At 43.6% G+C, this 22,606-nt stretch overlaps 1 protein-coding gene and 1 long non-coding RNA gene across 6 annotated transcripts in view; one reads left to right on the plus strand and one right to left on the minus strand.

Moving 5' to 3' along the window:
- Positions 1–22,606, plus strand: part of SAMD4A (sterile alpha motif domain containing 4A) — a 203,578-nt gene that overhangs the window by 98,002 nt on the left and 82,970 nt on the right. The window contains exon 1 of one of the 5 annotated variants that reach the window (XM_032482076.1): positions 18,487–18,630. The exons of the other annotated variants lie outside the window; for them this stretch is intronic. The gene's annotated coding sequence lies outside the window, so the exon portion shown is untranslated. Of the gene's footprint in view, positions 1–18,486; positions 18,631–22,606 lie in introns of those variants that run through there. 5 annotated transcript variants of the gene reach the window in all.
- Positions 4,409–9,261, minus strand: LOC116664278. Its single transcript, XR_004320713.1, has 3 exons — positions 9,013–9,261; positions 7,184–7,429; positions 4,409–6,145 (listed from the first exon to the last, which is right to left on the minus strand). It is a non-coding gene; the product is annotated as an uncharacterized LOC116664278 (long non-coding RNA).

The following is a 22,606-nucleotide window of genomic DNA, read 5'->3' on the forward strand; positions in this document are numbered from 1 at the left end:
TAGTATTCCGATGTGGTTTATTTCTAAAACTGACTCATTCAGCTTTTCTCCTGGAAGTTGTCAGTTTGTGCGCCTGGTTAATGGAGAAAATCAGTGCAGTGCCCAGGCGCAAGGCATGACTCATTCCTGGCATTTCAGGGCTTTGTAATGGAAATCATAGTTCCAAGCTACGGTTCCTTCCCAAGTGGATATGTGAATATTAATGAAACCAGTCCCTGCGACTCCTGCATGACTCTCACCGTAGATTCGGCGTCTGCTTATGAAGTGAAGATTCCTCTCCATAACCCACGCATGTCTGAATACCACAGTATTGTTTTAATTAGTCTTTTAAAGTGCAGTAAAATATTTGGCTTTGGTGAAAGGAGGAAATTCTCTCCTATGTTTGAGTTGTTTGGTTAAAAGGGCATTTTTGTCTACTGAATTAGTCTCCTGGGGTTTATACTAGTATCTGAACGCTTTTTAAATAGTCTCCAATGACCTGCAGCCAAATCTTATTCATTCATTCAATCTTGCTCTCTCTCTCTACCTACCCACCTATAATCTGTGTGTGTGCATGCAGCGTATATATACATATATATACACACACACCTTTTTTTACGTATGTATACATGTATCAGTCTCTCAGGAAAGCATGGAGTATTGGAACCCTGGATAATCCCAATCTTGTATTTTGCCTTATGCTTGCCCAAACCTGCCCCAAACCTTTTTCAAGTGCCATTCCCCTTTCTTTGTGCTATGTAACATTTAAAAGTAGTAAAAGAGACAAGAAGGAGGCAGCAGGAAGAAGCAGAGGAAACAAGGAAGACAGATATTCCAACACTTATGTTTTTCTTGACGCGGGTTTGAATTTTGTGTCTGACAGACTGGTAGAAATTTGCGGAAACTCACAAATGTGCCAGTTTCCCGTCATTTTTGGAGATTGGGACTGAAGGTCAAATATTTAAAGTTGTTTTCTGGCGATTCTTATATGTCTACAGTCCATTGGACCAGGAATATATATGTATATTTGGGGGGGGGGTAGCTGCTAAATGGAAAGTAGATATTGAGAAGATATTTTCAGCAAAAGAAAAGAATGAGCAATATACCTTAAAACTCAGCCATTTTATTCTAATCTTGTCTTCTCCAACAATAGCTCCCTGCTACGTGCTCTTGAAACACAAGTGCTGATATTATGAGAAATGAATTACATGAAAAACAGTCTAATCTTTTCCTAAGAGTGCTAAAAATATCAATTTGCAACCAAGAACATTTAAATTTTCTTCCCTTTCCAGATGATGCAGGATTTCAGACTGGATTTCAGAGGACACCCTGAGGCCTGCACATGAGTGAAGCCTTTAGTCCATAGGAGTACAGATCTTTAGACAAGGACATTCAAAGTGAAGGCCTTATCATTACCCTTTGTACTGAGCTTTTAGATGCACAAATCACTGTTCTCCATGTCATTCTTTGGAAGTGGCTGGTGATAGAAGGATTTATTTGCTTTTCTTATGAGGAAATTAAGGCACAAGAGATTCCATTCTTGGACTTAGAACCTAGGACTATATCCCTGAGCTCCTGTCTGCAGTTGGGAGACAGCTCCAAACCAAACCATTTCCTATTGCTAGTTTCCCCACTGTAACCCTTCCATCTGCTTGTCCTTATCAGATCCACCCATCTCTCAGAATGTGAGAAGGGAAGTACTTCTTTCTGTTGGATAATCTTCAAGATTTGACGAGGGGATCTTGTCTGGGACCCGAGGTAGAGAGGACAAGTTGGAATAATGACCTGGAGGATTTGAAGGCCAAGTTGGTGGAGCAGGTGTGTGCGTGTCTGGAGAAGATGGAGTGTGTGTGTTCCCAGTCCCACTGGTGCTACATCCCTTATGTATGTATTATTCCTCAGTCCTTTGCCATCATTCATTCCCATGTTGTTTGGTGGGAAATCGCATAAGCACATCTGACGTCACTGTGTAGTTCTTTATAATAACAGAAATATTTTCCTAGTCTTCATGGAGCTGTAGAAAAAGAAATGTGTAAGTGAAAATGCAATGGTCTTAATACAACTGCCAGCTTTTCTGTTTGAAAAAAAAGATTACTTATCAGAAAATAAAACTTAATAAGACAATGCATGGCAAATTGGGCCTGAATATATCACTGCTCACTTTGTAATGCATCTGCTGTGAAGTTGCTTTTTGCCAACATGGTGTAGTTTTCAGGTCTGTGAGTGAGAGACTTGGAGGGTGTGTGTCTCTGGATTGTGAGCAGAGATCATGTTTAGGGTTGTAATGTGGATATAGAGGCCTTTTTGGTGTATGAGTACTTTTCTGTAGGGCTAGTTTAAGAGAAAGTTAACTAAACTTCAGTTACTTAACTTAACCCCATTTGTTAAATATCCTTTTCTGGAACATTGGAAAGCGTCTTAGTTGAGACAAGATCCAGAAACTTGTTCAGTTCCTACTGTTAAAGTTGGAATAAAACTCAAAGTAACCAGCATCACTGAGACCTAATGAAGCAGTTTATATTTTTACTTTTTTTTTTAACTTCAGAAGCTTGTTGCCATGTAGAGTAAAAGAAACCTCATGCTTTTCATCTTTTCAGTGGACGCTGCCAGTGAGAGTGTTGTTATTGTTAGATAATCATAATGGTATGTTCTGGAGGCTGTACTCCCCTCACCCGGCACACTCAATTCACTCACACCCGCCAGCGGAGCCAGAGGAAGAAGAAATAGGCAATGATGTCTTATTTGCTTGCAGAATCTGATTCTCGACTGCTTTGGAGACTGCTAAGATTTGCTCTCAAACTATTATTAAGTTTCTAATGCCATCCAGGTTTAGCTTCATCTGTAAGAAGACAGTGGGCAGGTGAGGCCAAGCCATGCAGACCTTCCTTCCAGCGAGAGGACAGCAGGCACCCACACCGGACTGGGGACCGGGGCTCGGGCGGGCGTGGAGCACCTGGGGCACGTCAGTCACTTCACCTCCACCAGCCTGTTTCCTCACAACCTGCCCCGTCACGCTTGTTTTGAAAATTAGGTGTAAAGATATTTAGAAAGGGAGTTGGCAAACTTAAAAAAAAAGTATTCCATAGATGTTAAGATGTTCAACACCAGAGGCTGAGCAGATAGATGTAGTCCTGTGTGCATACAGGATTACACGTGGGGGGACACCGCTCATTTTGGAAAACTTTTTAGTCACTTCTGGATGGGGCCCCAAGTGAAAAGTATTCAGGGAGGCCAGCTCAGCAGTTTCTCTGTTTCACTAAAATGGGAAAATCTCCCAAAGCACAAGCAGGTGAAGTGAGTTGTGACAGACCACTGCTCAGATGACAGAAAGATCTATGAGGGCGGCAACGTTGCATTTTCAGAAGCAGTGCAGGTCTCGGGGAGAGCGGGCGTGATCCGACCCTTGGTTACTCGGACTGCCTCACAGCGAGTGCAGGGCTGAAGATCATGGACACACCTGAGGTGGGGGTTCCATTACAGGGGCGTCCCTGGGTAAAGCAGGAGCCCTGTTCTCACCCCATAGTAAATGTCCGAGGTCGTGGGCAGTCTGCTGCACGCATGGAAGGATCTTGAGGTATGCGTTTATAGGGGGAAGCGTCTGTATGTTGTACTTACTCCCGGGATTCAAAAGGCAGCAGAAACAGAGGGAGGGTAGAGCTCAGTGGTAGAGCACGTGCTTAGCATGCGCACGAGGTCCTGGGTTCAATCCCTAGTACTTCCATTAAATAAATAAAGTACCCCCCAAATTTTTTTTTTTAAAAGAAAGCAAGCAAGCAGCAGAAGCAACTGGGGCTTGCTTAGTTCCCTGCCAGCCTCCTGTCTCTCCTATTTCATTCCATTGGCTCTCCTCTGTGACCTCTCCATCTCCTCAGGCCAAGCCTGTACAGGAGAAAGTCACAGAGAAAATAGAATAAGGTGGTTTCCTAGAGGCTGTTGAGTGCAGGTGCCAAGGGTAACCAAGGGACAAACACCGTGTCTGGATCCTTAACTGTCAACAGGTGTCCCTCCCAGCACACATCCCGTTCAAGGCTCATCTTGTGAATTTCTCTGACATTTCCCAACTCCTCGTTATTCTGTGGTTATGAATGCTCATTGATCATCACTTATATTGTAAGCATTTGCTTTTGTTCCAAAAAGTATTGACGATAGAGTTTCTCAGCACATAGTCATCTTCCTCTGGATCTGCACTCTGACTATGTCCTCATGCTTCAAAAGATAAATTAAACAGACAATACAATAGAGAAATACAAAGATAATACAATATTTATATGTGCCAAATGAAAGCATAAAAGGAAATCAACTAAGAGCAAATTCCCACTCTACTAACAGAATAGGCCAGCCCTGTTTTTCAGGCATTCAGTGACTTCTGTTTAAGCAATGCCACCTCATAGATAGGCCCTCGTAGATTGGAAAGGAAGGAAATGAATGAACAAGGAAAACACTGTTTTTAACATTGCTGGCTACCTGGACCACCAACCCTGTGTTCTTGGCAGCCAGCATATTGTTTCCATCCATGACAGCCGCCGTGCAGTGCTGTGAGAGATGGGCCTTCCGGGGGGAAGCTGTGTACCCAAGTGAGCACCCTGCCTGGTTCTCCAGGGACAGAAGCATGTACTGATGCTCTGGCCTTCGCGGGCTTAGGCTCCAGCACACTAGGGAGGGTTGTCATCTCTTGGAGTCACAGAGTCATCCCCTTCCCAGAGCACCCCTGTTAGGGAAGGAACAGCAGGTAGATGGCATCTGATTCTAGGATACCGTACGGTTGGCCTAAAACCAGACGCAAGTGTCTGTGAGGTGGAACGGAGTTCGGGACATATCCCGACTCCGTTTGGGCAGAGTCAGGGAAACCTCCATTTCTGTCTCGGAAAACTGCATGGGGGGTGGTGGTGCCCGAGCTCAACACAGTCACATATGTTTCCCAAACTCTTTACTAAAAGGGCTCGTCCTGAGAGAGACTGAGCGCTGGCGGGAGGCTGAGCATGAGGATGGGAATCCAGAATGACCTTTCTCTGTCAACTTCATCACTTCCATGATTCTTCCACTGAGAATCACTTCTCAGCCTGATTTATTCCTACATCAGAGGCTGCCTCACATACAAACTCTTCCTCTTCCCAGCAGAGCTCCAAAAACACTCATCTGTCTGCATAGTTTTAATCAGAAAATTTAGATTACTTCCTGCAGATTGCCTGTTTCATGAAGCAGGGGACACGGGAGTCTTTTTGAAAAGATTGTTTAAGTGATCATTTGAGCCAAAAAGAAATCACCTTTTTATTCATCAGTGCAAAAGGCTTTTTCAAGCCACCTGATTGAAGTCTAAATTGTTCCACACAGGAGAGTGAGAGGCATGACTCTAGGTATATCCAGAAGGGCACAGTCTTTTAGTAAGTGGCAGATATATGGGATCCTCTATATGGAATCCCCGAAGCCAGTAGACTCCCAGAGAAGGCATTTTTCAAATCCTGTCATTTGAAACTCCAGGCAAATTATTGGCATAGAGAACAGAGTTTTCCAAAGTCAACCAATCATCGGCTCAGATTTTAATAGAAAATCAGGCGTCAAGAAAAGTTAGAAGGTAGAGATTTTAAAGTCAGGCCTGGTTTTAATTTATATGTGGTTATTCTAACTAGTCAGAGAAGCACCCTCCCTCCTAATACCCCGTCCCAGGCATAAAATGCTCACCCATTAAAAGACAAGTTAACTTTTTTTTAGGTTGTCACCTTAAGGGTCATTCATTTAGTAAATTAACTGACATTCCTAGAAAAGCTCCGTGGCTTCTGCCAGTAAATATTTACCCAGTTAGTGACACTTCACATGGCACCCCAAAATCCCTGGTCCACTTCCAAAGGGTGAGCAGTTTACTTTCAGGAAATGGATTACTCACTCGTGGAATCAGACCAACACCCAGGCTACTCAGTTTCCACATCCTTTAAAATGCAGAAGGGAACTTTTCTGCTTCAAACTTTCAAACCTTTTCCAGATGGACAGAGAGGGACGAGTGCTTGGCGCCCAGCAAGGCTGGTCCAGCTTGGGTGGCTGAGCCCCGTGATGCCGGCTACAGGCTGCTGGTGGGTGGCTGGTAAGAGGCATCCCCGAGTGCCTGGAGAGAGATGCCTCCCGTGCCTGCTCCGTTTCCGTTTGCCAAACACCCACGGGAATGGAGGGAAATCTGTGGAAAGGCCCGAGTGTGCTTAGATGAGATGCTTCCCCCGACCCCACACCCCACACCCCACCAGCCAGTTGCCTCTGCCAGTTTCACTTCTCAGCTTCAGCTGCCCACAGCTGTCTGGGAAATGGATCTGGGCTTGGGGAAGCAGCCACGGGGGTAGGGGGGTGGATATGGCATGGCTTTTGAACTCGGACCTTTTTGCCCTGGCATCCAAAACAGGCAGTCAGTGGGCCCATTCTATGTGGCTTTCGACTGGGAGCTGAGCTGGGTGCCTCTGAGGGAGACATTGGGGAGCTGGTAGCCAAGCACAGTCTCCTGTTCATTTCTGGGCACCAGGTTTCCAAAGAGACACTGAGTGGGCCCAGAGGAAGGTGTCCAGGAAGCCGTGGGGTCTAGAAATCATATTATCTAAAGATTATTAGAAGGAACGGGGGGTTTTAGCCTGAAAAAGAAAATTTAGAGGCATGGCTATCTTGGGAAAGGGGAAGTCAATTTATCTAATTTTTTTGTATTTTTTTCACTGTAGTAGAATAGATGTTACATAAAATGTGCCATTTTGAAAGTTGTTATGTGTGCAGTTCTATTACATTCATTATGTTTACAATGTTGCAGTACCATCACCACTCTCCATTTCCAAAGCTTCTTCATCATCTCAAACAGAAACTCTTTACACATTAAACAATAATGTCCCCTCCTCCCCTGAGCCCCTGGTAACCACTATTCTGCCTACCATCTCTATGAATTTGCCTATTCTGGGTGCCTCATATAAGTGTAATCATACAATATTTGTATTCCATATCAGGCTCCTTTCACTTAGTATAATGTTTTCAAGATTTATCCCTTTTGCAGCGTGTGTCAGAATTTCCTTCCTTTTAAAGGCTGAACGATATTCTGTTGTATGTATACTCCCACATTTTGTTTAGCCATTCACTATTGATGGACGTTTGGGTTGCTTTTGGTTATTGTGAATAATGCGGCTCTGATCATGGGTGAACAAGTGTCTGTAGATTTATTCTTTGCAGTTTCAGGAAAACTCACCTTTGCTGAATGGGAAGAAGTTGCAGAGAGGCTGACTGCGGCTTCGGTAATCCCAGATGTCTTTGATGGTGGAAGTAGACTCCCCATGACTAGGGAGTGGCTCAGGCCAGGTGACCAGCAGGGAGGAATCCAGTGATGAGAGGCCCACAACTAGTAAAGGAAGGGCTGGAGAACCTCTGAGGGCCCTTCTGTCTCCAGAATTCTGTGACTCTTGGGCAGATGGAGTGTGCATCATAAGGGAACCATCTGGAGAAAAAGAAAGTGGTGTCTGACCAACTTTCCCCTGGAGAAGAAGGGAAAGTGAAATGGTAAATTGTCTACCAGTCAGGAGAGGTGACTTGCTGGACTATCACTGGCCTGGACTTGAGATCAGAGGCTGAGGATGCTGTGAAGTTCAAACAAAGGCTCCGTTTAGTCTTGGGGAGAACTTCCCAGAGCTCCTAAGAAAGCTTTCTGGCACACTAGCATCCAGGGGTGGGGTGTGGGGGCGAGGGCCAGGGTTCTCAGCACAATCCCCGGTGTCTGCCCAGAAAGGAGGGCTGCCACTGAGAGGCTTGAGCCCCATCTCCACGTGGGCTGGCTAGCCCAGGTCAGGGCTGTGGGAAGGTGGACCATGCTGGACTGGGGAATGCCCAGCTGTGAATGTCAGCTGAGTTGGGGATACCCTGGGATCCAACACAATTAGCTTCATTCCATTATGGGGGGGGGGGGTCTTATCATTAACTGGGGAAGTCTAGCCAGAGAATTCCAGTATTCCAGGGTGAGTTTAATTGTGGGTGATTTCATTCTGCCCTTTTTATGTTGAAGCCAGGGGCTTGCGTCATAAAACAGTGAATTCAGGGAGATTTTTATTTGCATGTGAATCATAGCTTTTCCAGCTGAATGTCACTTACTTGGAATTTTTGTCTGATTTTGTTTTTGTTTTTGTCTCTTGGTGTTTTTCCATCAGGCTCTTTGGCTAACCAGAAAAAAAAATAGAGGAAGGGCTCAATCTGACTGGAGCAGGGTTTGAGTTGGCAACTCGAAAAGGAGAGTATTATGAATGTGAAAAAAAGAAAACGGATGCTTTATTTTGCTTTGAGGGAGGGACCGAGGCCAAGTCAAATTGAGAGCTCTAATTTGGGAATGGTGTTATTACAGGTCATTGGGAGTTGGTTACGCTCTAAATTGGGAGGCCAGTCACATGAGGAGGCCTCAAAGGCAGATCACATGGGGGACAGTTGGGGTTCTTTGACAATGAAGTTTTATTTTATTTACTACATGGTTGAAATGTATTTCTGTCATGTTGGGAAACCAAGTCATCTTATTGGCCAGTGAGCACTCCCTGTCTTGGCCCCTCAGTTGTTTTATAAATGAGCTAGTTCGTCCAATATGTGTGCTTTCCGGGGCTTTATTTAGGGACTGGAATCTGTTCACTGAATAGTGGAGCAAGCCATATGCTAAAGGTTACATATCTGTTCTCCACCTTCACATGCAGATCTTATTCAGAGGGGCTTGCTTCCTTTTTTTCCCAAAGGCTCTACCCATTTTAGATCTCAAGGTCAAGACATTCTGAAAACTTTTAAAATACATACATAAACATAATATATACGTATAACTGAAACACTTTGCTATACACCTGAAACTAACATTGTAAATCAACTATACTTCTATAAGAAAAAACTTTTTAAATACATACACACACATATATGTGTACGTATACATATATGTGATCTCTATTAGATTATCTTTCATTTTCTCAATATGTTACTGTTAGCTTGCAAAAGAAAAACAAAAAAGATAGGTACTGCCCTCACCCTGGGCCATTAGTAACAAAGAATTCTTCCTACCCTCAAACTGCAGACTCTTGACATTCTTGGCATCTTGGGGCACAGTCACGTATGGTAAGCTGCTGCTTTTTCTTGGCGAACCATAGTTGGATTTTCTTGATCTGTAAAGCCCTGATTAGTTACCTCTGTTGGAAATAAAAACAAAAAAGCAGTCCAAGAAGAGTATCAAGAATTCAGTGTCCAGTGCAAACAAGTGGTGCTCATGGTCCTAAAAGGGGACGTTACTAAGGCTGTGACACAGAGTCTGCTGGTGCTTCTGAAGCATGTGGACCGGTGATGCTTGTGATTGAGGTTAGGAATAGAAGGTGTGTGGAAACTTTCTATAAAAGGCAGCCGGGTCCCCTGGACTGGTGTGGACAAGAGGTCAGGAAGCTCTGGCAGTGTTCATGGCAGTACCAGCGTATTGCTTCCTGACCTTGAGCAAGTTTCTCTGTGCCTTGGTTTCCCTGAAGCACCATATTGGTTTGGGGAGCGTACACTGAGGGCTTCTGGAGATGTAGGAGGTGTGAGATGTTTTCAGGTAGATGGAACTGAAAGTGGTGTCACATGGTGTCACGAGAGCTCCAATCGAGGCCATGTGTCCCCAAACAGGGCTGGGCTGCTAGTTTCCTCAACCACTGTGGGTGATGCCTCTGACATCACAATACCCAGCTGGACACTCAATAATGCTGATCTGTGCCTGGTGGACACCAGAGGCAGGGAGAAAAGGAGGAGGACACGTGGAGAGGGAGGAGATGGAGCAATCCCTTATGTGATAATTCCGTCAACTCACAACTTTTTCACCTAACATCTGGTTCAACTGTAATGTGTTCAGCTCCAGATAACCTGACAGCGTCCCTGCCCTCCCCCCAAACTCAGCAAAATACTATGGTCCTCTAACCAAGAGAATTTCGCTCCTGTTGCTGCGTGTCTCGTGGCTCATCATCAGACCTGTGAGTTGATACTTCTTCACCAAACGGCTCTCCGGAGCAACCGTTTAGAGGTAATGCTCTGGCTCTGTGGTCCAGGCTCCTCTGGGTCTCCTGTGGACCCCTCTCCACCCTCCTCCTTGGAGCCACACAGAACTCTGGCAAGATGTAGGGGTGGTTTATAAGGATGTGAGTCTATGGTCATGATGCCTTAAAACAGAAATTCTCACCGTCATTGTATTTGTGAGCCATCTCGGGCCTGGTCAGACTTCTTGTTCTGACAACACTCTTAAAACCCAAATGGGCCAAATTGTGGCTCCCTTGTCTAGCTTCAGAAGGCTCTGTCACTCCTTTTAAGTGCCTAGATGACTATGAATGGGAAACTTGAGAGGTCAGCCCTGTCCTAGAAATATTATGACATTTTGCTTGCTTACGTGCTGGGGTTTTTTTGTTTGTTTGTTTTTTTAATCCAACAACTTCCCCTTAAAACTAGGTCCCTGCAGCCCTTTGAATTGATTCCTCTCTCAGTCCTTCTCCTGGTAAGAAATTATTTTTCCCACCTGGTTTCACACCAGCCTTAACCTCCTAACGATCCCAGAGCTGGAAATAGGAACCACCTTCATCACAGAGGCCATGATTTTCCCTTGGTTCCTTTAACCAGTGGTTCTCAAATGTAAGCCTGGATCCGAATCACCTGAAGGCGTTTTTAATCACAAAGTTTCTGATTCAGTAGATCCAGGGAGGCATCCTGAATTTGCATTTCTCACATGTTCCCAGCTGTGTGGTCCCCTCCACTTGGAGAACCAGTGTGTTGGATCTTTTTGGCTCCCCTACTCTCCCCTCTTCCTTTCCCAGACTGTAGGAGGGGGTCCCCTGGGGACATTATCCTAGTCTCTCGGATAATGGGGACTGTTGCCACCAGTTACAGAGCATTCACAATGGGCCAGACAATGGTCCCCATGCCTTATATATATATAGATTAAATAATTCCAATGGCATAACAATCCTATAAGGTGTCTCATCTTCTAGATGAGAAAACTCAAGTGTACAGAGTTGCCCAGGTCACACAGCTAACTAAGTGGAAATTGGAGATCCAAACCCAACGGTACAGCTAGAGTCTATGCTCCCAGTCACGATGCTTTCTTATCTTTCTTCTCCTTTCCTTCAAGTTACTTAGAGCACCTGGTACTCCTACAGTTCTTGGAAGTGAATACCTCAGAAAGGAACCCCTAGATAACCAGCCTACCTTAGGTACTTGTAACCTGCGTCTTGGAGTCTGAGTCTCCAGGCGGCTCAGCTTTGCCACCTCTGTGTTGGGGGTGGAGTAGGGGGAGGGGCTCGCAGAGAGCAGAGGGGGCCTCGGGAGTGGGCTGATATGACGACGCTGGGAGGCATTCGCCCGTAGAGAGACCAACCCTCCCCTTCTGCTAGGACCCAGGGTCCCTTCACCATTCTGCCCTGGTCCAGAGTTCTGCTGTGGACACTTAACACCACGACCAGAGACAGACGAAGCCGAGAAGGAAGAGATCTGTGTCATCAGCTGTGACAGAAAAGTGCAGGTATCTTTTGTCCAGTCTGGTCCAGCAAGTATGTGTGCTCAGCACCCACCTTGGCAAACAAATAGGAGACACATAAGCAGGAGGCACTGTCCCTGCCCTCAAGGAGCTGACGGTCTAATAAAGGAGAAACAGTATCGTATGTCATTGAGCTAGACGGTGTGGTAGAGAGAAGCAGTGAGGGCCAGAGTCGATCAGCAGGAGTCAAGGAAGGAGGTAGACTCTTCATGTTGTAGGTAAGGATGGGGGCTGGAGGGGGCGAGTTTGGATGTACACAAAACAGTCCTACAGCAAAGAATATTTACTGATAAATAACAGCTTCTTAGGATTTAAACAGCCAAAGGTTGAGTCTCCGTTGGTATAGTCATAACTGATTGAGCTCTGTGTGTTTTCAGTAAATACAGTGTTGGATGCTGGCTGGAGTTCTGCTGGAGGTTCTGGGGTGACTTTAAACAATGGATTCTACTCCATACAGAGTTGCCTATTGGTTCTATAAACAGGAGACCTTCTTAAAGTATTTCTCTACCCCTCTGGTCTGATTCTTTCCAAATTCTTTTTATTGCAGGCCTTTCTATGGGGTGGAAATCTTTTCCCATGGCTCTCTCTGACCCTGCACACCCCATTGAAAAAGAGGGATCCTAGCACCAGGCCATATACATTGATAGGGACCAAAGATAAATATCCAGTGGATTAATAAATATATCCACCTCCAAAGTTGGTGGTGTAAAGCTAGACTAAAACAAAGTAGGCAGTTGCTGTCACTCCCTGCTCTGGATTAGTGTGGCCTAAATCCTCTCACTACTTTTGTGTCTTCCTTTGGTTTAGAATTCTAGACGGTATGTTTGAGACTCAGGAAGGATGAGCAAGAGGCCCTTGTCCACAGACAGTATGGACTCTGAGCTCTTGTCTCCCCCTGCAACATTCCCACTAAGTCTCCCAAAGCAGGGCATCCTCGTCCAGTCAGTCCTCCTGATTCTGGTCCAGCCGCTGGCCTGTGGGTCTGTTTAATTTCACAGGTGGGATGCCCAGAAGGAGGGAGATGGCTTCAGCCATTCGCATTCCTAATTAGAGAATTTCATCCTTTACCATCACCCTGTCTTCCTTTTCTCCTTACCCCACTGCCCCAGAGGACTTCAGAAATTAAAAAGTAGCACCCCTCCTCAAAAAAATCTGAAGTCGCATTCTGTCTGATTGCCTCGACAGACCTACTAACCTGAAAATGAGTTTGGTGCACAAGGAAGAGGTGAAAATAAGCTGCCTTTTCTGCCTACCTTTGCATAAATTCCTGGAGTTGGCTGATAGCGCAAGAGATCCAGGAAGGGCGGTGTGCCTCTAACTCCCTCTGCAGGGCTATGGGTAATGAGGATGAGAGAGCAGGACTGGCTCTGTTCTACGTTTAGTCCCCCAACTCCGTCCTTGTGCTGTTGACTGCTTTTCAAATACATTAACAGTTAATTTGCAACCGTGAATTTGAATATCCTCCCTTCACAAAATTATCCATTTTCTTCTCCATTGAATAAATTGTACATATATTTCAGATTTCCTACCTGAGTAGTAATACATACATTTCACTATCAATTTTTCCAACATGAATATTTTGGGACTATGTGTGTGCTATTCTTTGGTGACAGTATTTACACACATTACAAGGCTCTCAAGTTCACACTCACGCTTTGGGTTCCCATCTCTCAGGATGGCAAATCTTGTCTACGAGTGGTCGAGCAGCTTCCTCATTATCTTAAGAGAGTGCGGTGACTTAATAGTCCAGACTCATTTGAAGACATAGTAAGGCTCCGTATTGTCAGAGGAGAGGCTTGTTCACTCTGGCCCTTCCCAGACTTGTGAGGTTTATAAACCTGTTGTGTGCAGTGGTGGTTGTTCAGTTGGTTCTGTTGGACTGAGCACAGACTATTCTTTTGTGATTTGGCCTATTTATATTCCTCTCAAGACCTTCCTTGATTAACTCCATCTGGACAATGCCAAAGATTTGGGTCTTAAAGTTCTCCAGGAAGAAATATGACTGCAGTTGGGCTCCCTGGACCACAGTGTGCCTCTTTTCAGGCTCCTGTTTCCAGTGCTGCTTCTGGAGCAAGGCCTGAATCGAAGCATCGAGGTGCAAAGCATGTTTTTCTCCTCTGCGAGGTCCTCATGAGGATTGTGAATTCATTCTTTTGAAATACGATGGGAGAGTCATTTTGTGGTATGTGGTGGTCTGGGAGTGTGAGGGTGACACTGAAGATTAGTGAGTAGGAAAGCTTCCTGCTTTTGGAACATTTATAGCCTTTCCTTGGAGGGGTTTTGGGTATAAAACACCAGCTGAATGTGGTTTGCAAGGATTTGTCTTGCATTTGTCAAGAGTAAGGTAACATTTTCTTTATCTCTAATTTATATGACTCTTAGGAGACCCATTCCTGTGAGGTTTTATTAGGACATAATCACTTATGGCCAGAAAAATGTGGACATACTATAGTCTTCACACAACCCTATGGGCATTAGTTTCATCTCTTTCTTCAACAGATGCAAGAGTTATATTAAATGCATTTAATTCTGCTGTCTCAGCCTAACAAATCTTTATCATGAAGATTACTTTAATTGGTGTCACTCATAATCAGGAAAAGCACCCATTATGCTCTTGTTTTCTAGCATGTGGGGAAATTTTCTATCCTAAATGGAATATTGAGGAAGGGGATGTAGTTTTAAAAAAAAATTTTTTTATTGAGTTATAGTCAGTTTACAGTGTTGTGTCAGTTTCTAGTATACAGCACAGTTTTTCAGTCATACATGAATATACGTATATTCATTTAAAATTTTTGAAAATAGAACTAATAATTTTATTTTCCTCTTTTACACGTTCCTATTTTTATTTGACATTAAAGGTAAAATGTAAATCAGAATTCCACAGAGTCAAACACAAAAGTGGTGATGGATGAACAGTTTTGGGGTGACAGTTGGTACCTACTCTTGCTTGCAGGTCACCCAGTCCATCAGTCTTTGTTTAAAGGAAATTTCTAGAACATGCTTAAGATCTTGAGTAAGAAATCCCAAAGTCTAATAAACCACTATCAAACGAAATGCTTGAGGACAATTTATAGCCACTAAAAAAATGTGATTAATAAGGAAATGATAAAACAATGGAACATGGAGACAACATCACTACCCTCAGGAAGCTTATGTTCAAGTAGAGAAAGACAGAAGCTAAGTGTGGTCCACAGCAGGTCCCATGATAACTCTATGGAGAACAATAAAGCAGAGGGGGTGGATAAGGGAGTGTCGGGCAAGAGGGGGTGATGTGGACAGTTTAAAAATGCAGGCAGAGAAGGTCTCACTAAGAAGGTAACATGTGAACCAAGACAGAACTGAGGGAGGCTAAATGTGGGTCTGAGGGAAAAGCATTCCAGGCAGAGAAGATGGGGCTCATACTCCGTTCTGTGACTCTTAACTCAGAGTGAGGTGAGGAACCACTGGGATGTTGGATCAGAAAGGATCACACAACTTATCTTCTGGTATAAAAAGATCACTCTGCTTGTTATGTTGATAATAGATTGTGGGGTATGGGGGTGGTAAGGGGTCATTGTAGGTGCCTGTTGGGGCCAGGGGTATCTGGTTGTTGCCCTTTGAGGACAATCAGGTGCCTATGAATGCCCGGCACCTCGTGCCCTCTCAGAGAACTCTCTAGAGTTTATAATGGGCTGTGGCATCTACTACATAGATCTGTTGGAAGACAATAGACAAGTGGAGGTGCCAACACAAGAATCCCATCATTTGCCCTGTTGGTATTTGCCATTCCCCCCGCCCCTAACTCTTTAGGTGCCCTCTCAGCTCACGTCCCTACCAAATTCATGGTGTGTGGTATTACCACTGTCTGTCCGACCCTGATTCATGCAAAGATGCACTGCATTTAGAAGCCTTTATTACATGATGTGTCTAGGGTTGAGTTTGTAATACAAATTCTTCCAGGGAGCCATTGACCATTTAAGACCCACTGGTGTTCCTGCCTTTTAGCGCATTTATTTAACCAGGGCTTCTTGCATGTGTGCATTTAATTTCCAGCCATTTCTCGCATGAGTAAATTGCCTAAATACACTTGTGAGAAACCCTTTTATGGTAAATGTTATTAAACTGAAAACAAGGGTATAATAAAATAGCAATTTAAGGGTAATTTACTAACAACCTGGAGCCCTTAAACACTGACATACCGTTGTGTAGTAATAACAGCAGACTTGGTATTTAGACACATTCTTTGTCACTCCAAGAATCATTGGGACAGTTTCCGAATCCTCATGGTCTTTAATTGTAGCTCTTTCAAGAATTTTTTTACTAGTTCTATATCACTGGTTGATAGATTGTAAATCATTAGCTTTTACCCACATAAAACATCCAGCAAACTCTATCTCTGATCCTTATCCAGAGAAATAATAGAGAAAATATTCAGAGAAAGTGATAGGGATGATTGACATCACCGAGCCTTGTTGTTCTTGGACTTACGTTTTCCAGACTGTCTACTGAATAGAGTGATATTGGGGTTAATAATAGAAACTGCCTCATAGAAGGGAAGAGTTAATTGAAAATCTTGAGGATTCCTGTATCTTCCCCAGTAAGGAGAATTCTTTGACTACACATCTCAGTAAAGGCTCCTTGTCTCTGGTAGGTGGTGTGGATGCCACAAAGAAGGCCAGTGGGCAGCTGGGCAGGACCTGCCATTCAGGTACCAAGTCCCTGCATGTCGGTCCTGGCTTCTGTTTGAAGGTGGACATTCTCACTGTCATCAGTGCCCTGGGGACCCTCACCCTGAGAGGGTGACTCAGTACTAACTGGAAAGCAGGGAAGTAGACCCTACAATGTTGGCTTATTCCTTTGCTGTAAGGAGGGACCTCACACACTCAAAGGCACCAGGGGGACCGGATGTACTCAGAGTCCATGTAATCAGCACAGGCAGGCTTCCACAGGAAGGCAAATCATAATCAGAAGCCACTTATTAAGTTGCCCTGAAAAATCATCACAGAATCTAGGAATACCTTGTCTGTATGATTGGTTCATTCTCTCCCTGAAGGTGCCTGGAGAGCTAAATCCTAGTCCGAAGGTAGTTTGGCGAGTGGATAGTCAGGACGAGGGAGGCTAGGTGAGGTGCATGTTTAATGGCAACAGGTTAGCTTCACGAGTCCCTGTCAGAATGGGTATGACTTTGCTAGAAGGAGTGAACCTCTCAAAGCCAAATGGCTAAAACTTCCTTTTCCCTACAGGGGCACTTGAATAGGTGCATCCATTATCTTTACCCCAAACATAGCAGCTCAACACAGCCATAAACATGTTATTATCACACAGTTTCTGTGGATCAGGAATATGACTCAGAGTCCCTCAAAATGTTCTCTGGAGTGCAGTCACCTGAAGGCTTTACTGGAGCTGGGAATTCTGCTTCTGAGTTGGTGCTGCTGTTGGCAGCAGGACTGGGTTCCTCACTCTCAAGACCTCCCTCCCTGTTGGGTTGCTTGAGTGTCCTCACAACGTGGCCGCTGGCTCCCCCCAGAGTGAGTGGCCCGAGGGAGAGCACGGTACAAGCTGCAGTGCCTGTTGTGACCAGTCCATGAAGCCACACGCTGTCACCGCTGCTACACTCTGGCGAACGGGGCTCGTCAGCTCCAGCCTGCACGCAACTCAGAGAGTTGGTTAGGCTCCACCTTTTGGAGAGGACTGTCAAAGACATTGTGCTCGTATTTTAAAACCACAAAAGGCCATTGTCCTCTGTAACTTCTTTTTTTCCTACACTTCAGTAGCTGACCCAACGCTTCTGCTGACCCATGTACTCTTAATATTTTTGCATGATTATACTTATAAATATATGTTCATATAAACATTTTATATGTAATTAGACACTATATTCTATGATTATGTTTTTATGTATTATAAAATTACATATTGCGTATATACAGATTGTTAATGTATTTAGCTCGTAGCCAAGCTCTTCTGGAATGATAGTCATCATGTGTCTTTATGCTAATTTGCATATCCCTATTCTGCCACCTCACCAGCCAGGGGGACCTGGGGCAAGTTACTTGACCTCTTTGTGCCTCTGTGTCCTCATACATAAAGTCAGTTTTGGAAGAGGACCTACTGCATAAGCTTCATGTGAGGATTAAATGAAGAATTACAGGCACAGATCTTAGAAGAGTGCCCGGCACATAGAAACACTCAGTACCATTAACTGTCAGCATGGCAGCCGGAGCAGGAGCAGAATATAGTTTGATCCAGTAGGTCTAGTTAGCCCACAGAAGGCCATCTTATTTCCATGACCCCACAGGCAGTAAACAAAAGTCATAGTTGTCTTCCTGGCCACACCACAGCCTCACAACATCCAAGCCCTGTCCCGAGGATAGAGAAAGAACCATTTCAGGCCTGGAAGGGACCGGGGCCAGCAGCCTCTGGTTTTCCTTTCCTCTTGGCTGTGCTGGTTCCTCCCCCAGATCCCAGGTTAATCCCTGGCAGAGAGTGCTTACGTGGAGATAGAACTTGTTTAGTGTGCACTCTGAGTCCTATTTACGTTTTGTTCTTGTCCCTGATTTTTTTTTTCTTTTAGGCTGACCTTTTGCAGAAAGGGTAGAAACAGGAAAGGGACCTCATAAAAAGCGAGGGAGTTCCTCAGCCTTGTGGATTTGTATAAAAGGTTGTCCCCAAATTTTATTTTTAAATGTATGTTTTCCAGGGTATACACTGGTTCCATGGGATCCGTGCTGGCGTCAGACATAGATTCACCTTCCTCTCAGGCCCTTTAGGTTCTTGCCAGCACCTCTTTAGTTCCTTGGGCTTCATGAATAGATTTTATCTTCATTCTGAGCATACTTATGAATTAAAACATGCTGGGTGTTTGCGGAAAATGTACTGATGAGAAAGTTAGAATTGGTGCTTTCTTCCTCTCCTGGGCCACTTTAAAAGAAAGGCTGTATTCCTAGTGGAATGCACGAGGGTTGTCTTGTGTCAGGTGGCAATTAGCTAAATATAGAGTCAGGGAGCTTGGAGGGACCTGCTGAGGTCATTGTGCCCTCCCACCTGCCTTCCCCATCTGAATGTCTGTAGCCCTGTGCTAGCCAGTTCAGTAGCCACCAGCCACATAGAGCTTGTGAGCATTTCAGCTGTGGCTACTTCAAGCTGTGCTGTCAATGGTAAAGTACACCCTGGGTTTAAAAAAAATTGAAGTATAGTTAATGTATAGTATTGTGTAAGTTGCAAGTATACAATATAGTGATTCACAATTTTTAAAGGTTATACTCCATTTATAGTTATGAAATATCGGCTATATTCCATGTGTTGTACCATATATCTTTTTAGATTACTTTATGCATAGTAGTTTGTACCTCTTAATCTCCTACCCCTGTATTGTCCCTTCTGCCCTTCCCTTTCCCCACTGGTAACCACTAGTTTGTTCTCCATATCTGAGTCTGCTTCTTTTTTGTTATATTCAATTGTTTGTTGTATTTTTTAGATTGGATATATAAGTGATATATCATACAGTATTTGTCTTTCTCTGTCTGACTTATTTCACTTAGCATAATACCCTCCAAGTCCATCCACGTTGTTGCAAATGGCAAACTTTCATTCTTTTTTATGGCTGAGTAGTAGTTGTGTGTGTGTGTGTGTGTGTGTGTATTCATCTGTTGATGGACGCTTAGGTTGCTTCCATACCTTGGAAATTGTAAATAATGTGCTGTGAACATCAGGGTGCATGTATCTTTACAAATTAGTGGGGGGTTTTGGATATATACCCAAGAGTGGAATTGCTGGGTCATATGGAATTTCCATTTTTAATTTTTTTAGAAACCTCCATATTGTTTTCCACAGTGGCTGCACCAATTTACATTCCCACCAACAGTATATGAGGGTTCCCTTTTCTCTACATCCTTGCCAGAATTTTCTATTTGTGTTCCTTTTGATGATAGCCCTTCTGACAGGTGTGAGGTAATATCTCATTGTGGTTTTGATTTGCATGTGGAGCATCTTTTCATGTGCCTGTTGGCCATATGCACTTCCTCTTTGGAAAAATGTCTATTCATTTTTCAGTCCAGTTGTTTGTTTTTTATGTTGATTATATGAGCTGTTTACATATGTTATAAATTGATCCCTTATAAGAAATACCACTTGCAAATATTTTCTCCTATTCAGTAGATTGTCTTTTCATTTTGTCAATGGTTTCCTTTGCTGTGCAAAGGCTTTTAAGTTTAATTAGGTCCCATTTGTTTATTTTTGCTTATATTTCCTTTGCTTTAGGAGACAGATCCAAAAAAATATTGCTGTGATTCATTCAAAGAGTGTTCTGCCTATGCTTTCTTTAAGGAGTTTTATGGTTTCTGGCCTTACATTTAGGTCATTAGTCCATTTTGAGTTTATTTTTGTATATGGTGTTAGAGAGTGTTCTAATTTCAGTCTTTTACATGTAGCTGTCCAGTTTTCCCAGCACCACTTATTGAAGAGACTCTCTTCTCCAGTGTGTATATTCTTGCCTCTTTTGTCGTAGATTAATTGACTTAAGTGCATAGGTTTATTTCTGGGCTCTCTACTCTGTTCCATTGAGCTATACATCTGTTTTTTGTGACTGTAGCTTTGTAGTGTAGTCTGAGGTCAGGGGGCATGATTCCTCCAGCTCCATTCTTTCCCAAGATTGTTTTGGCAATTCAGGGTCTTTTGTGTTTCCATACAAAAAAAATTTTAATGGAGATACTGGGGATTGAACCCAGGACCTCCTGCATGCTAAGTGTGTGCTCCATCACTGACCTGTACCCACTTCTCTCCATACAAAATTTTTAACTATTTGTTCTAGTTCTGTGAAAAATGCCATTGGTATTTTGATAGGGGTTGTATTGAATCTGTAGCTTGCCTTGGACAGTATGAAGTACACCCTAGATTTTGAAGACTTAATACAAAGAAAAGAATGTAAAATGTTTCACCAATAATTTTATATTGATTACAAGTTAAAATAATATTTTGATATATTGGATTAAATTTAGATCATTAAAATTAAATTTACCCCCTTTTTACTTTTATTTTTATAATAGAAAATTCTAAATTCCATATGTGGCTCACGTTACATTTCTATCTGACAGTGCATCTCTGGACCATTTATCTCTATTCTTCAAACTCCCAGAACAGAGGTTGTAGAGCCTTCCTTGGTGACCCCCCTGAATCCTTTATCATTCTGGCACTTCGGTTCTTCTCCAAAGCCAACCTTATTCTCTCGTGCTTCGGTTTGAAGACTTCTACTTCGCATAATTGACTGTCCATCTCCTTATCAAATCCCTACTTGAGAAAAGTCAACTATCTCTTCATATCATTCAGTTGTAAGTTCAGTAACCCCATTATTTTTCACCTTCTGATTTTCTGCCTCTTTTCAACTCTGGTAATTTTTAATGACCTTCCCTGGTCATGTCTGGTCTCTGTTACTTTTAAAACTTGGTATCCAAAACCACCCAACATGGCTGTAATATGGGCCCGACTAATGCAGAGACAAATAGAAGAAATCGTGTCCACCATCAAGTACCTGACTGGTCCTCTTAATACATTACCTCATTTAATCCTATACCCCAAGGAGGGGCAGGTGCTGTTGGTAACACTCTTGACTGATGAAGGAGTTGAGAGGTTGAGTCACTTACCAGGGTTCCACTGTCAATTAGGTGGCAGAGCTGGAATTAGTGCCGGTGTGCCTGACTCTGAAGCCCACATTCTTTCACTACGTACCGTACCTTCTCCACCTGATACTTTTCTTTGAATACACACCTTTGTCTTGAGAGGCCTTATTGTACATGGCTGATGCATTTGTAGCTTATGGTCAGCAGTGACTTGAGCTTGTTCTGATAGATCTGTGCCTCACTAGAATTGTGCAGCCCTTCTGCTAAATTCCAGTATTGCCTTTTCAACCCTGCAGATACTTTGTGAAAGCCAGAAGGATGCCCTCCCCTAGCCCTTACATGGTCATCAGTGGGCCAGGCTTGAGGTCTTCCGGTGTCAGGAATGACTTTTCTGGCAGGGAGTGCTCTTTCCTGTTGTCCCAAGTCCCATAGATAAGTCCCCAGAACAAGCTACTTCTCAAAGGCCAATTAAGGCAAAGTGTGTTGTTAGTCTACATTCACCCAAGGGCAACAAGTTTGTGTTTTGAGGAGGGGCGAATAGGAAGGGATCTTTGTGAGGGTGTTAAAAACAAATCTTCTCATGGATGAATCTTGAAGACATTATGCTAAGTGAAATAAGCCAATCACAAAAGACAAGACTGTATGATTCCACTTATATGAAGTAACTACAGTAGTCAAATGTCTAGAGACAGAAGTAGAATGATGGTCACCAGAGGCTAGGGGAGGGGAGAATGGGGAGTTAGTGTTTCATGGGTACAGAGTTTCAGTTTGAGAAGGTGAAGAAGATCTGGAGATGAATGGTGGTGATGGTGCACAACAATGTGACTGTATTTAATGCCACAGAACCACACACTGAAATATGGTTAAAATGATACATATTACATTATGTATATTTTACCATAATAAAAATAACCAAACAGATCTTCTATACATAAAAATAGCTTGCTTAGCATGTGTGATCCGAGGTGTCGCTGGAGCCAAGTCTTGGGTCCATTGTTTGTTCTAGCTTTGAGGTCACAGTTATTTTCTGAGTCAGCTTTTCATGAGGAAAGTGCAGGCTTACTTCACTGAGATGAGGGGCATCCTTTCTTTCCAGGCAGATTTCTCCATCTAGGAAGTTTTACCAACTTCACATAAATACCTTTGCCAGGGCTTTAACCATTTTTCCAAAGACGTCTGGGGAAGGCAAAGTAGTCTTACCTTCGAGGACTCCACTGCATGGACTCTTGATCACACTCACTTTTCCATGGAGATTCTCTGATTCCTTATTCCCCTATCTCTAGGGAATAGCTAGACTTTCCTAAGAAAGAAAACAGCTGTAAATTGTATTTGTGTGTACTAAAGTAGTCATCACCTCTTTGGAGACTTGCATGAAAATTAGACTGAGGACCCAGACATCTGGGAGCATTTGTTCCATAAGTTTCATTGAAATCACTTCCCCCTGACAACTTGAGGTCAGTTATCCAACTTGATGCAGCTGCTATTTTGAGAAAATTTAGCCAGGGTACCCAGATTGCAA

This window comes from Camelus ferus, chromosome 6 (genome assembly GCF_009834535.1).
Source record: "Camelus ferus isolate YT-003-E chromosome 6, BCGSAC_Cfer_1.0, whole genome shotgun sequence".
In the NCBI taxonomy this organism is placed as follows: Eukaryota; Metazoa; Chordata; class Mammalia; order Artiodactyla; family Camelidae; genus Camelus; species Camelus ferus.